Here is a 14,317-nt window from a genome sequence, read left to right on the forward strand (position 1 = left end):
CATTCTGGGAGGACCTCATCTCGCAAAGTCTCCCTGAGTTCATTTTGATTGTCAACTTGATGGGATTTAAACCATGAAAAATAACTGGTTATGTCTAGGGGGTTACTTCCAGAAACGCTTAACTAAAGAGGAAGACACAACTGTGAATGTGGGTGGCAACATCTTCTAGGATGGAGTCCATAAAACTGAGGAAAATGAGCTGAGCACCAGCATCGTATTTCTTCGGACTGCACTTGCAATGTTGCCAGCTGCCCCAGGCTCCTGATGCCATCCATGCCTTCCCTCCATAATGCTCTCTTACATCGTACATCCTGATGAGATCTGTTTTCTCTAACTGTTTTTGTTGTTTATTTATTACAGAAATGGGAAAAGTCACTAGTACAGAACACGGATGAAGTATGAGGATGGCCAGATCATCGTTACAGTACAAGTGTGGTTTAGGAGGGCAGGCTCAAGGACTGCAAGCACAGCTTTGTTGGTTTCCACACAGACACTTCTCTGGAGACAAGGACTGATCTTTAAGGGATTCAGGAGACAGCCATTGTTGGGGACCAGCAAGGGCTGTCCCAGCTGTGTACACCAACGTGAAACTTTCATGAATGTTCCAGGGGAGATTGTACATGGAGGTGGACAGTACAGGTAGAGACCAGAGAAGGAGTGAGTTGGGGAGGAGAGGGAGATAGACCAGGAACAAAATAGACTAAAAGAATTGACCATGGGTTTCTCCAGCCCTGGACCTGTTAGAATGAAATTAGGTGTAATATTGGCTGTTGCCAGAGAACTAGAAATTAGCTATTGCTCATCAAACAAACAGAAGCCAGAAGAGAGACTGAACATGAAGATTTGAGACAAGACTCTCAAGGAACAGTTTCTTTTTGCATTCCAGTTCATATTGAAGAGAAGAACCTCAAAGAAAAAAAGAACTAATGGGTAGTGTACAGTGCAATAAGACCAAAACAAAAAAATGACAATTATATGGAGAGATTCAATCAGCATGATTTGGTAAAGTGAAGAATTTTCTTATGTCATTAAAGTGGAGTCAGTGTTGGAGTGCTGGAGTGGGAGATGTGAGACTGCATCAGTTAGAAATGTCTTAAAACTCCCCTTACCAGGGGCGGGCAAAATGGTTCCGCATGTAAAAATGCTTGCGATGAAGCCCGGTGACCTCAGTTCTATCCCTGGAACCTACATGGTGGAAAGGAAAGAACTGTCACATTGAAGTTGTTGTTTTCTGACTTCACACACTTACACACACACACACACACACACACACACACACAAAGAGACAGAGAGACAAAGAGAGAGAGACAGAGAGAGAGAATGGACTACATGTTAAAAACCCTTTTTGTACACGAATTGTAATTCACAATGTTTTGATCTTGTGATGCGCGGAGATGGCAAAATCATCAGTTAGAGACTTTCACTATTATTCTTAAACAAAATCACTTATGATTTTTATAGCTAATTTAGACCTAACTTGTTTTCCACTTGTGTTCCTGTGAAAGAGTCAAGTTCAGGAGGCTGCAACTGGGTCTAAAGTGGTTTCCATCTCTCCAGCAAAATCCGGCAGAAGCTTGACCACACCCTGAATGACTACATTCATTGCGCCTTTCTTACTGCTGCAAAATTCACCAGTCAGTCACTCTTATGAAGAGCTCTGGGCATGTTGACTGAAAGGTCAGGGTGTGTGGAGCGCTGCTTTTAAAATGCGCAGAGTATTTTGGAGCTTTGTAGCTCTCAAGTGCCACGTCTGTCTGGAGCTTACTAGGAAGATGATAAAAATATCCGTGTGCACAGTGGGGGTGCTCTACACAGATCCTTTTTCTCAGCACACATTTCTGGAAGTTCTGCTTCCTGCCCTACTCTCTGCCTCGTTTGCTCTTCAGTGGCTTGAGAGATGAGGCTTACTGGGCTGGGGAGTTGGATGTTTTCTTCCAGTGCCACCAGACATCAAACGCGGAGACTAATGTGCCGGAGTGTGAGGCGAAGTTCAAGAAATACATCTGAAGCAGCGCAGGCGAGCGGTATGGAAATGCCTGAACTCTTTCTGAGCAGCTTGGTGACTTCCCACTGCCACTAGATGTCCCTCTGTGGCTTTTCTTTTGGACATCAGTGCTGCACACAGGGCAAGTTATTTCTGCTCTGCTGGGTAGCAGAAAGCGCTCTGCAGGCTCCGGGAAGCAGTTTACACTGGGATGCTATCCACGCTGTGACCTGCCACCATCACACAGCCCTCGCGCACGACCGAAAAGAACAAGGCTTTATGATGCAGAAATCGGGACACTCTCTACCGAGGTCAGGAACTCTTTCCAACTTTCACCCACCAAACTTTCCCAGCCCACTCTCAAGAGCCCAGGCCACAGCTTCTAAAACCATCTTGTGTGAACAACTAATTTTGTGTTGGCATGTGCTAGGATGTGTACAGGCATGTGTGTGTGTGTGTGTGTGTGTGTGTGTGTGCTGCTGAGAGTGTGGATGGCAGAGGTCAGCCTCTGGTATCATTCCTCAGGAGCCGTTCATCTTCACCTTGGTGTGTAGATAGCCTCTCATTAGGATCCCAGGCTTCTTGATTAGGCTAGGGACCCGCCTGTTTTTACCTTCCAGCTCTGTGATTATAATAGCGGACAACAATGCCAGGCTTTGTGTGTTACAGCTGGGGATGGACTCGGGTTTTCCTGTGTGTAGGATAACCTACATCATCCTATTTTACTGAGCTATTGCTCCAGACAGTTAGAGCTACTCTTCGAACATATTTCTGTGCTTCTGATTTCTGGAAGGTCAATACATGGTTTGACTGTTCATAACTAGAAGCTCTGCCATGTGCAGCTCAGCATAGGCATTTGATCACTCCTCAAGCAGGGTTCCTCACTCATTAACCCCACCCACTAACTCTGTTCTTACATTTTCGCATTGCTTACCTCTCTTTTTGCTGAGGGAAACAATGTAAAGGAGAGAGGGCTGATATCGGCTGAGATTTTGGGGATACTCAGTTGATCACCCTGGATGAAGTATGGCGGCAGGAGAGTGAGATGGTTGGCCATGTTGCATGTTCAAAAAGCAGAGAAAGGGAGGGCATGAAGTGGAGCCTGGCTTATGAAATTTCATGGTCCACCCTGAGTGGTCACCCTCCGTGAACTCTAACGAGGCTTCTAAGGGTGCCACAAGTTTCCAAAATAGAAGTACAAATGATAACCAGCCATCGGCAGGAGCGTGTTGGGGTCCTTCACCTTCACATCTCAGCGAACCAGCAACAGCAGCCTGCAAGAGAAGCACTAAATGACGACTTACAAGTTTTCTATTTATTTGGTTACAGACTGGTTGAAGAACCATACGTTAGGAGGCAGCAATCCAGGCTGATTCGGCATTTTGAAGGAAAATCAGTGACCTTGAGGAACCAGAGGAGGCTTCAGACAGCTCTGAACACTCAGATGGAAGGCTGCCCACCAAGCTTTGCAGCCTCTGCTCCGGACCAGGCATGGTCTTCCTGCTGAGTCACGGCACTACTTCCTTGACAAAGGCTACTTTTAACAGAAAACAAGAAGCAATCATGGAAAGTAGCAGCAGAGAAGAAATGAGATTTATTTTTTTAAATTTCTGGACTTTCTGGCAGAAAGTAAGGGAATCATTTAAATGCCACTCTGAGTGTTTGAAGAGAAAAAGGTGGCACAGGGGTGGTAAATGCTGAGCAGTGGGATCCATTTTAATAATTGGCTATAGTGACACCTAGGTGATAGACGGTGAGCTGGCTTACCCAGCAACCAGCCCTAATTGTGAAATTTGTAGAAGAGGTTTTGTAGCTTCGCAAACGGGAAAGAAATACTTTCCTCATGCACGGCATCAACAGCTTATGTCCCAACAGTGACTTGCTAAGTCAGCCGTCTGCAGTGCAAGTACACAGTGTCCCCAAACAACAGTGTTGTGAGGGCTGGTTAAGTGTTCTTTGTGTTCCTGAGAAATTTTCTAATCCAGACAATAAGTGAACTGCATGCTCCGATACCATGGGCTAGTGTGAATCAAGACTGTAAGTATGCTTGTTTATTTAGCTTGAAATTCTTGAAGCCCAAATTTCAGAGTTTTATAAATGTGATCTCTCTCTCTCTCTCTCTCTCTCTCTCTCTCTCTCTCTCTCTTTTCAGGCTAGTCATTGGTGAAGTGGATCTCCTCTCAGCCTCCTTGCTCTGGTAGGGACAGCAGTATGGCATTTGTCCCTTGTAGGTGCAGGCAGTGAAGTAAAACAATCTCTTTTCATAGATAGAGATTCCTTGTAGGATATTCATGAATATATATATAAATATATATATATATGAATATATACATACACATATTTATCTATTACTCATAGGATATATACATATATATGATATAGGGATATATACATACATGCATATAAATACATACATTTATATAGTCCCCAAAATACCACCTTGACACCTCCTTCAATAATCCATAAACATAAATTTCTTAGAAATAAATGGTCACATATGTTTTTATGAACTGCTTGAGAAAAATATACACCCCAAGTAACAACCAGGAAGAGAACCCCTATCTACAGAGACTTCACGTGTTTGCATTAAAAGCACAGACTATAAAAGAGGAATGTCTCATGATGGAAGGGTAGCTCAGTGAGTCCCATGCCTGGCTTACAAGCTGAGGACCTGACTAGGAAACAAAACACAATAAAGCAAGCAAAGAAGCAAAACTGGGTTGCGGTAGTCCATGCTTGTAATCCCCGAGGCACTGGGGTTGCAGTGGAGAAAGGTCTACTTGGTGAGCTCCAGGCCAGTGAGACATACTATATCAGCAAACAGTAGGTAGTCTACCAGGCATGAAACATGAGCTTGTCCTCCTGCCATAAACTGCCCTAAATATATACACACATACACAGCCCTACATATACTTGCGTACACACATGTACCCACACACATGCAAGGAGCATGCAAGCACCCATGAAAGAGAAAAGAAAAACAAGGTACTGATATCTACATGATTTAAAAAAAAATAGGTGAAAACTTTGATATCAGTTGTGGTCAGGATGTTATGGTCGTCGACAAGGGCAAGATAATTTAAGCCTCAAAAAATGCTAACTTTATGTATTTACTGTTTAACCCACTGAGTTCAATTAGTGTTGTCCATTCGTGAATCGGTTTGAGGGTCAATCACTGGGCCATGGGGGACCTATCAGTGGCCACGTCCCCAAAGAAAAACGGCTCTTACCCGCCAAGATGCCGTGAGTTGCCTACAGCTGCTCGGCTGGTGTATGGTCTTGGAAGCTCCTGTGCTGGTATGATCTTGCCCAGATCTTACGTAGATGAGCGTAGGGCTGTGAGGACATGTATGCAACATCTATGTTGGGTCCATAGCACAGCACTCACAACCCTTTTCGTCATCCTCTTTCAGCTGTTTTACCTCCTCTTCCATCATGTTCTCTGAGCCTGATGTGGAGGCTCCATATCCTGTAAAAGGAACTTTTATTCTCCTGCTTTAGTTGTCATCTCGCTGCCTCTGTCTGCTAGCGTAGGCCTAGTCCTGGAAGCTCCTAGCCTCTGTACATTCTAACCTAGGCCTAGAATGCTTTCAGCCTCTGAGGTTTACTGCTTAATAAGCTCACCCTTTCTAATTCTTACTTAGCTTTAGCTCTAGGCTGGCTGGTTCAACTCAGCTGTTCTGGCCCAAACTCCTCTTCCAGCTAACTTACTTAATTTGGCTTTTCTTTCGGCCTCTGAATTGCTCTGCTTGGCCTCTAACTCCAGCAATCTTTTCTAATCTTCTGGCTTCTTATTTTCTGGCTCATTCTGCCTTCACCTGTATCTAGCTTGTTCTCTTATCAACCTCTCTCTGTAAAACTCTCCCAGTAAAAACTGCCCCCTCTCTCTTATTCTCTCTGCTTTGCCCCATAAGTAATTTCCCCTTTCTTTTTCTTCTCTTGAGAGTTGGGCATATCCTATCTGTCAAATTTTTCTCTGATTTGTAAGTTTTGTTTTGTTTTTGCCACTCAATTAAATACCACTTTCAAACGTGGGTACTCTCTTCTATGAACTAACTTTACCTTCATTGTTTGGGATTAAAGGTATGTACCACCACGCCTGGACCTAAGCTTTTCTTTACCTGAAACTTGCTCTGTACCAGGCTGGCCTTGAACTCAGGCTTGCCTCTGTCTCCTGGATTAAAGGCGTGTTTGTATTCCAGCTGGGTCACACAGACCCAGAAGGTCTTTGGATGTGATCTCTTGCCAGAGCAGGAATGTTCTAAATTAAAATTCCTCTACAACTTTTCCATTTCTGTTTAAGCCAAAAATTTTACTTTACAATAGCAACAATTATCAATCTCACAAACTTAACAGTCCAAACGTCCTTATGAAGATCCACTCAACCATTGATGTGATGATCCTCCATAATTGCAGTCCTGGCCACAAGTCCTTCAGCAACAGTTCATTTCAGCATGTAAGTTTTCAGTTGGCCAGGCTAACGAACTGTCCTTCTTTAGCTGGTTTATTCAACTGTCTCCACACAGGGGATCTACTTTCTGTATCTTTTCCTTGAGTCATGCCTTTCATTTCGAAGCTTCTCTTATTTGAATCAATTTTGATGCAACCCATTGTCTTTCATCACTTATGGAAGTATAGGCAAAAATCTTTTCCCCAATGTAATGCATTCCCTGAGTTCCATTCTGATGCTAAAAGTACTCAGGTTGATCTAATTCATTATTTTTCCTACCTTCCAGTGTTTTTTAGCTAATCATACCCCCCTTCCTGTTTATCAAATTAGATAGATCTTTATGACTCCACACATGAAGTAGACATTTAGGCATTCTCATTCCATGCTCAGCTCCATGGGACTGAGCAGGGCTCCACTCCACTGACCCAGGCTTCTTACCCATTATCAGTGGGCTCTCTACTTTGATCCTCAATGTCATTAAGTACCATAGGTTCACAATTAAGCATGTTTTTGTTCTCTTAGTTTTTCTGTCTCTTCTCCCTCAAGCCTTTGTATTATCATAGCTAATTTTTCTTGTTGTATAGCCATTTTTATCAAACTTTCTTGAGAGGAAAAACATAAAGATTGCAATTAACAGTAGAGAGGGGTTTACTCCAGTGGTCATAGTTGCAATGAGAACTGTAATGGCTTTTTCAAGTAACATTTCTATCCCCTCAACTCCTATCCTTGTTCTCAAGAAATTCTGAAATGGAGTTTAGCATTTTCAATGCTGGTAAAGTCTGTCTATATAATTAAAATTGTCTTTGGGGGTGGCTTACTGTGATTCACTGTCTCAGAGGCTCCTGAAACATTCTGTGCCCCGGGCTCCAGGCTCCCTCACTCTGAGGTCTCCTGAATGTCTATGGGCATTCAGCACAACTCGAAGATTTGAATCTTCTCTTGTAGACGATCTCAGGAGAATTTCTTCTCTGCGGCTTTCTGTCAGATGTCATCTGTCCTCCGAAACATTTTTTTTTTCAGGTGTCCTTTTTCTCCAGGGTTAAAGGCGTGTTTGTAATCTAGCTGGATCACCCAGACCTAGAAGGTCTTTGGACATGATTTTGTGCCAGAGAAGCCATGTTTTATTTAAAATTTCTCTACAACCATTTATGGCTGAGCATCCACAACCATTATTATCAGCACTTTGAGCAGTGATGTGTCTGTGCACTCAGCACAAATCTACAGATTTAAACATAAGGAAGCTTGACAATGTGATCATTTAACAAACAGTATAAACAGATTTCCGCCTAAGACCTATGACTTTCCTAGGATGAATGTTGACCATGTTTACAGTGCCAGGCATTAATTTATTCTTGTGGAGCAGGCCTCAAATCCAACCAAAGCAGTCTTTGGTTACCCAAATAAACAGTCATGGCACTATTGCACAACTGGACACATTTTCCCTGGTCGATTGGTAGCAGAGCGTACAAGGACCAGCTCTGAATAGATCCACTGGTGTCCTTTCTACCAGGAAGCTTGCATAGGATTTCCCAGCACAATGAAGCTATCCAAGTGGGAAGAGAATTTCTTGGCCGAGTTGAAATGGGATAGTGAGGGATCATCAAGATACATTGAAAACCATTATATTTCAAAGAATAGGGAAATACATAAATAAAATAAGGTGGAAAGGCAAGAGTGGACATTCAGATGTTGTCCACTGTCATATATGTGCTATGAACACACTTCACTCACACACATGAATAAGCACACGTGCACACACTCATGTAAAAATACAGCAAAAACTAAGCAAGGCTATATGCTCACTAAACAATAACCTTACTTTAGAAATTCACCTCTAACTACTGGCCACCCCCATTCTACTTTTTCTTAATAATTTTGATTACTCTGTGTCACTGGGAACAGACAGAGCTCGTTTCTCTTTTTGTGTGATTGGCTTATTTCACGTAGCGTTATGTTCTCAGTGGTGTTCACCCGTGTTGTGGTACATACTAGAATATCCTTCCTTGTAAAGATGGAGCAATATCCCTTGTATGCTTATCCTACATTTTGCATATCCATCCTGATAATGTCCAAATGACTGCCTTTAAAATGATAGCTATCGCAAATGGTGTTATTGTACACCTTGATTGCAAAGAACAGCTTTTCAGAACCTTGCTTTAAATTATTTCAAGTACATCTCAAGATCATTGTTATTTTATTACTTTTAAACTTGATTTCACAGTTTTCACAGGGGCTGTTTCATTTTGCCATTTCATCAGCAATGCATAAGGCTTCTTTCTCCATATCCTTGCTTTCATTCGTTGTTTTCTTCTCCTTTTCATAGTAGTAGCCAGCCCCATGGTAGGAAGTGATTCTTCGCTTCAGCTTTGATTTGTATTTTCCTAATGAGTGACAAGGCTGAGTGGGTTTTTGTATGAGTGTTGCTTTTTCATATATATTCCTTAGACAAATGTCTTTTCATATCTTTCACATCTGACTGGAGCTGTTTTGGTTATTGTGATTTAGGTTTCTACACATTTTGGATACTTATCACTTATCAGAGAAGTTATTTGTAAGAATTTTCTTCTGAGGTGTGGGTTTTTTTTTTTTTTTTACTTCATTGATAATGTCTTTTAATGCACAAATTAAAAATTCTACACAATAAATTATGAACTATTTATTATGAAGTATTATTCACAATACATTATGAAGTATTTGTAGCTACACCAAGTTGAAGCAGGAGGATCATGTGATGGTCAGTCTTTCATGACAACCTGACAGGGCTTGGAGAAACAATGTTGCATGTATTTGTAAGGCCATTTCCAAATTTGATACTTTAAATTAGGAGAAAGACTGTCTCTCAATGTGGGTGGGACTATCTCATCGGCTACAGTCCCAAACTGAGTAAAGAGGGAATGGAAGGCCCAGGAGATGAGAAAGGAGGCAAGAAAAATAAAAGAATTCTGATATCTGCCAGGATAGCCAGTAAGTCTTTCATAAGTGATGACAGACACGAAGGCACGCCTATAAGACTTTCAGAAAATCCAAACTGATATAAACTTTATTAAAAAATTAGAGAGAGGGCCAAAGCAAGGAGAAGACCGGAAAGATAGTTGCAAAAGAGCAACTTTGCGAGAGGAACATTTAGGATAAGATGACTCTGCTGGAATAGCGTGAACGGGAACAAAGAGACTCGAATGCTAGAAGAAAGTGGGCATCACACTGCATTCCTAAGTCCTTCAAACAAGCTCTCAGCAATGACGAAGGTATTTTCCAAAGACAAAGATAGACATACGACAGTGGTGACTCTGTGAGACACATTTGGAATTGGAGGAAAACGGTGCTCAAAAACCAATCAAAATGATTAAATTATAAGAAGAATGGGATTATCTCCCAATAATGGTGGGAAATTTTAACACACTTATTATATATGATGTTTAAAAATTGGGCCATTTACTTATAGTGTCATTAAACTTTGACATATGCACACATATCACACGTATATCACACCAAGATCTACAAAGCCCATATTCTTTTTAAACACAGAGAACACAATTAATTGTTCAATTGATATCTAATAACCCAGGAAGACATGTAAACATGCCAATGTAAACATGACAAAGGTTTGAAATCATTCATGGTCTCAGTGTGCTTAACTAAAATCAGAACAAGAAAAAAAATGTGGAATAGTTTCAAATACTTAAGATGTAATGAACACACTTCTGTATTATTTGTGGGCTAAAGACAACATTGCAATGAGGACTTTAAACATTTTAATTTAATGATAAGAATGACTCTAAACTAGAGCTTGTAAAATCAACTAAAATGTTTATATAAGAAACAGACTTTAATATTTATATAAGAAAGCTGAGACGGAGAAAGTATCAAAATTACAATATTTTTATTGCAGTGTATAAGGGTTCACACAGAGACTCCGAACTGGCCAAGATGCCAAGAATAAAACTTACTTAAATGGATCAACTATCCCACACTGTCTTGGGAAGAGGATTAAGGATCCCTGCGGAAGATGGGCAACAGAGCGTAAGAGCCAGAGGTGATAGGGCACTGCAAGGAAACAGTGTCTTCTGGACACAGCAGGTGAGCTGCACGGTTGTGACACCATCATGCATAAACCTATGCTAAGCCAAGCCACACCAAATCCCAGCGTGAAGATGGGGGTTGTTAATAAAATTGCACCACCTGCAGGGGGTTATTGTCAGTTGTTAGCTGCTGGGAGATTAGATAGAAGTAGAGAAATACACACACACACACGCACACACACACACACACACACACCACAAGAACAATCTGTAAGAATCATATTGGACAAATCTACAGAAGGCTTAGCTGAGACAAGTGACAGGAAATGCAGCATAACCCGGTGCATCACTGAGATCCAAACACGTTTCTAGACTCTAAGAGATTAGTCTCTTTATTCACAAAGAATGTATAGAATGATTGGTACCATATGTTGGGGATCATATAAAAACTTTACAGTCTCTGAAGAGCCACAGAAATCTAACTATTCCTAGTTGACCTGGATGCCAAATGGAAGTAACCTTAACACCAACCTCATAGTATTGTAAAAACAACAGGAATTAAATCATCTGAAGTAAATGGTGCCTGAAAGAGAGTAAACTGTTAATGAATGTTGCCCATTTTTGGGTTTCGGTCACATGATCTCTGAGTGCTTAAATTAAGAGGTCATGCACCTATTTTATTTGTCACAACTGGGAAAATGTGATGCAACTAGTGCAGGCTGGCCAGTAATTGCTCACAGTTTGGCGAGGGAGACATTTCCAGGGTCTGTATTTGGGTGGGAAGGACAGTGACCACATTCTCATCACACTATACTCCTCTTTTGATCCTTCTCCCAGTCCAGTAAGTGACTTCCTACATATTCTTATACATAAATCTCAAACATCCCATTTACTCTATTTTCTACGCACATTCCCTTCCCTGTTTTGGGTTAGATTGCTCTATCCTGTATGATAGCATTCGTCAGAGACTGTTGCCAATATTTGTTTACATTTGTTTTTATTCCTAAACTATGTAATTAATAGTGTTATATAATTTTGGCATTGCTAGCATATAATTCCTGGCACATACGAAACTCTCAATAATTGCCAAACAAATAAATGAATGTCTATTATTATAACATACACAGATATTATTCTTTTTGTCGACACAATATTAAGATTTACTCTCCATAGAGTTTGTTTAATTAGAGTGAGTTTAAGCTTTTCGGAAGGTGTAGGGTCAGCAGGTAAATGTTCTAATGTCGTACTGGGCCCACGTGGTCTGCTATAAACAGTATAAGACCCTTCCCATGTGGCAACATTTTTACTGCGCCTTTGCAAGTCCTCTTTGACTTAATAGACTTCAATATCTACGGCACCTGAGATTCTCAGACGCTCCCTGTTGTGTGGCTTCTCCTGGGGAGAGACGACCAGCTGCCTACTCTCCCTAGACAAGGCTTTGATGACAGACTGAAGCAAAAGTTTCCCCAGGTCTTCCTCGGTGAGCTATTGAGCTTATGGGGGTCACTTGCAGGAGCATGGACACTTGAGAGGAACCTGCATCACCGAGAAGCCTGTCTCAGTGCGGATGCTGGGTCATGAAAGCGGCATCCCTCATCGCGCATGCTCCACCACAATCTCGCTCACAGAGGGGCCTCTGGAACCTTGTCATTTTCTGAGCTTCCTGAGGTGTATAGTAGGAAGCTCCCTCCCCCCCCCCACCAACTTTTATTTTCTTCCAGGAAGGAGACAGGATGAGATCCCGGCACAGCATGCACTTTTCACGTAGGAAAGCATACCATTGTCCAAAGGCTTAAAGCTCCAGTCAGAGGCGGGGTGTGAGAAGGATACTAGCAGGGAGGTGGAGAGAACCACAGATTTCATCTGAAGCTTGGCTGAGTGATCTACTGACTCTTGTGTTAGAGGAAACCAGACAAAAGTATTAAAGTAATTCTTAACACGATTTTGCAACTGTAATTCTACCTCATTTTGTTACACGTCACACATACCGAAGCAGAGGCAGTTCTTATCTATGCATCTTTGATTCTTATATCTACTCCCTCCTTTTTGGAACTAAAGATCACATTCCCAAGGCCCTCACTGACACAGCCCATCATCTTACAGGCATGTTCTGAAAATTGAAGTTACGTTGTGAACAGTTTTAAGGAATCTTTTTTTTTTTTTTTTTTTTTTTAAGGCAGGGTCTTATGGAATTTACCACAATCTTCCTGTCTCTGCCATCCAAAAAATTACAGGTGTGCATCACTATGTCCAGCCCTTCTTGATAAATAGTAACTATATTTACACTAATTTCAAATTTTGCCCTGACACGAGGGTCACTTGGGGTTTACAAAAAATATAAATTCCTCACCATTTGAGATATTATTTTTGTAGGCTGGAGGACAAGTCCCCAAATGCGTCACAATGGTTTATCTAGGTGCATGTTAAAAGCTCAAGAAACACACACACACACACACACACACACACACACACACACACACAAGCATACGCACACACATGTCACGCACTCACTCATATACCCTCATACACACCCTCGGCATTTTTCACAACCAACAATCATATGGGTGATGGAACAAGAAACCCAGCTGTAGACGCTGCCTGACCAAATAAATGCGTCTAAATAAATGCTTTAAAGGAGGTTTCCATCATGCTTAGCCATTGCAGAGGAGTCAGGATTTAGAACTCAACACTGCCTGTCTGTCATTTTCAAGTTCTGATTTACAAAGCTGTTCTGAGGCTGGGCACAGTGGTGCAAACTTGTGATCCCCACATCCCAGGGGAAGAGACAAGAGGATCTTGAGTTCAAGACCAGCCTGGGCTACATACTGAATTCCTGACTCAGGAAGCCAGTGGCTGTGGCTGAATGACTTGCCTGCCATCCACAAGACCCTGTTTGATCCTTAGCTCTACAAAGCAGGAGTAAGAATTCTGCCTTGAATGAGATCTCGAGACTGCACTGTTAATATTGACTTTTTTCCTTCTCTTAAACTCCTCCATCAATAAAACATGCTATATGGAACTCTACAGTAAGATAATATTTTTATTAAATTAAATGGCGAGGATTCTATGTAAACTGCAAACTGTGAGTTACATTTTTACCCTTTTGTATCATTTATTATGACATTTCTTTTCTTCTAGGTTTCAAAATCTTTGTGAGCTAGCTACAGGATTTTTCTCACTTTTCTTCACCTCAATTATAAGAAAGGAAACGTCGTGAGTGTGGGGAAAAAGTGTCTCCACAGGAGATAAATGGCTCCTAGTTTAACCAATAGAAATAAACTGGAGGCCAAAAAGACATGTGGGTCTCTCTAAGTGTCTGTGTTCTCCATGTTGCCACTTGCTGTAGATGGCTATTAGCTACTGTCCTTTGTATACACAGACCCGTGGTTTTCTAGCGAATTCATGTTTAGTCCACAAGTACAGAATTCAGTGATTAGGTTGATCAGACATTAATTTTATTTAAACTATTGGCCTGATGTAGAGAAGTCATATCTTCCTCTGTATCATTTTTCCTAGATTTCAATATAGTTATTTTTAAATAGTTTCAACGATCACCACCACATGCTGGAATGTTACAAAGACAATTTGTATTTCATAGCTGTCATGTTGTTTTTTCAATTGTTTTTTCAATTATTTTTATTTTTAATTAGTTACAGTTTATTCACTTTGTATCTCCCCTGTACCTCCCTTCCTCCTCCCCTCCCAATCCCACCCACCCTTTTCCCTACTCCTGTCCCTCTCCCAGCCCACTGATAGGGGAGGTCCTCCTCCCCTTTCCTCTGTTCCTAGTCTATCAGGTCTCATCAGGACTGGCTGCATTGTCCTCCTCTGTGGCCTGGTAAGGCTGCTCACCTCTCAGGGGGA

The 14,317-nt window shown here is 41.6% G+C and overlaps 1 long non-coding RNA gene across 2 annotated transcripts; it reads left to right on the plus strand.

The window, feature by feature from the left end:
- Positions 1-367: 367 nt before the first annotated feature.
- Positions 368-12,395, plus strand: LOC132654316 (uncharacterized). Of its 2 annotated transcripts, none has more exons than XR_009591994.1 (5): positions 368-2,295; positions 3,314-4,021; positions 4,137-4,181; positions 10,324-10,511; positions 11,793-12,395. It is a non-coding gene; the product is annotated as an uncharacterized LOC132654316 (long non-coding RNA). The 2 variants fall into 2 exon arrangements; XR_009591995.1 differs by having other exon boundaries at positions 3,314-3,613.
- The last annotated feature ends 1,922 nt before the right edge of the window (positions 12,396-14,317 follow it).

Source organism: Meriones unguiculatus, chromosome 5 (genome assembly GCF_030254825.1).
Source record: "Meriones unguiculatus strain TT.TT164.6M chromosome 5, Bangor_MerUng_6.1, whole genome shotgun sequence".
Classification (NCBI taxonomy): domain Eukaryota; kingdom Metazoa; phylum Chordata; class Mammalia; order Rodentia; family Muridae; genus Meriones; species Meriones unguiculatus.